This window comes from Pangasianodon hypophthalmus, chromosome 20 (assembly GCF_027358585.1).
Source record: "Pangasianodon hypophthalmus isolate fPanHyp1 chromosome 20, fPanHyp1.pri, whole genome shotgun sequence".
NCBI lineage: Eukaryota > Metazoa > Chordata > Actinopteri > Siluriformes > Pangasiidae > Pangasianodon > Pangasianodon hypophthalmus.
Genome location: NC_069729.1, coordinates 17,107,589 through 17,109,690, shown reverse-complemented (window position 1 = coordinate 17,109,690; position 2,102 = coordinate 17,107,589). Strand labels below are relative to the sequence as shown.

At 37.1% G+C, this 2,102-nt stretch overlaps 1 pseudogene; it reads right to left on the bottom strand.

Annotated features, from left to right (window-relative positions):
* On the bottom strand, positions 1 to 1,876 carry LOC113538044 (transcription factor HES-5-like; annotated as a pseudogene).
* Between the last annotated feature and the right edge of the window lie 226 nt (positions 1,877 to 2,102).

Below are 2,102 nucleotides of genomic sequence, written 5' to 3'. Positions count from 1 at the left end.
TACTTTAGACATATTTTTATTTTTTCTTTCTGGTGCACTTTTGTGTTAGAGTTAAGGCAAGAGAATATGTGATAATATATCACAACAGTCACTTGAAGAATTCTTCAACACACACGGTGCTCATAATAGAGCAGAGTTTAAACAGCTTGTCTTTACAAAAGACACACGAAACATTTCCAACAGCTAAAATCTGTTAAATATACAGATAATATTTCTCAAAAGAAATAAATGCGAATTAAACATAAACTGTCTCAACAGATACTGTCAAGGGCAAAAATGTATGTTTCATAATTAACAGTACCGTACAATAGGTACACAATAAACCTTGGCTAAGGTAAAAACAAGTAAAGCTTCTCAAATGAAACCAAAAATAGCAATGGATAATCAACATGTAACATGATAAACTGACAATAAAATCTCATTTCAAAGAAATTATATATAAAGCTTAATAATTCTGTATTAATCAGAAGAAGATTTTTAATGCTTATATATTTTATAGTTCACTATGTAAATATAGTGTATTTAACCAGATTATACATAGTATCTGTATTGTCCAGTATAATTGGTGACCAAATCTCTTAAATGTGATCAAACTTGATCAAATATAATCAGAATTTTTTTTTAAATCAAAAAGATAATACAAATATTAGATATAATATAGAATAATACATACAATGTTTTTTCCTAAAATAGAAATAGCATTGTAAAGGACATTTCATGAATTGAAAACAATTTATCAATATTATTTATGTCTAACATAAACATGCATTGCCAAGACTGCAGATCTTGATGTTGCTCCTAACTGGAGCATTCTTAACAGTATAATCCTGTTCACACAGAAGTTGAAATAAAAATAAAAATGTTTTCTGCTTTGAGTCTTGATCTTCTCTTTACCAGGGCCTCCAGAGGGCGCTCTTAACTGAACTCTTGTCTTTGCTGATGATCTGCTGCTCTGTAGAGCTCCGCTGAGGCAGAACACTTTCCCTCCTGTTCTCATCTGAAGATGGCTGCAGGTTCTGGAAGTGGTTCTGCAGTTTTCTCTGGCTCTGTGTCTTCACCTCTTCTTTGGACAGGAAGTGGACAACCTCATGAAAACATCTGAAGAGGCATTGATTGACAACTGCTGAGCTGGAGGAGAATGCATTGAGAAATCAGAAAGCTTCTCAGGAAGCTGACTGTCATCTCCAGGATATCTGTTTTCTCCAGCTTGGAGTCAGGTTCCTGGTGGAGGAACTGCGTAGCCAGGAGAGACTTCAGCTGCTCAATGCTGCTGTTGATACAATCTCTGCGCATCTTTTCCACCATCAGCTTCCTCAGCTGCAAATACCAAAGAGAGAATATTTAGTCTTCTTGGACTATAAAGAGCTACTGAGTAGAAAGCAGGTAATTATAAGCATTGAAAGGAAGCAGGTTCTTAATTTACCTTATTGTTCAGAGGTAGATGCTCGTTTGAGACGCTCATTGCTGAAGTGATGGTTGGTGTCATGGCTGTGTCTCTGTGCTGTAGATCTCTCTGTGTAGAGTGAGTGTGATTTGTACTGGCTGCATCTCCTCTATTTATACTCCCAAATCTCCATATGAATGTGTGGGTCTTGGGCTTGTTGGAGTTTCTCACAGTTTGGAGCCAATGGGAGAGCTTGGACACACAATGAGGAATGTAGGGCTGCCACATGCTCTGTGGTCTTCTAGCAGAGGACAATGTCCATGTCTCAGGGGAGCAGGTGGAGGGGTGGGGTGATGGAGATGGACTCACAGAACACTGTGTGAATCTGGGAAAGTGGTGACCCTGTAAAGAGTGCAGATCTCCTGCCTGATGTTGGGATCAATCTCACTGACAGAGCACACGCTCATCATCACTGCTCACACGTGTGGAGCCACAGTTCAGATTATCTTGATTGTCAGTTTAGCCTGGAATTATAGAAATGGTTTGATACATTTGAAATATAAGACTAAGAATTAGCAGACATAGTACACTGTTCAAGGCAAGTATTTCCAAAGTCTACTATAGTGTGAATTTTTTATAAAATTGCTTTAATATAGACACAAGTTTTAAGGGTTTTACCAATGTTACTGATAAGATTTGATGTGTTTGATTATATAAT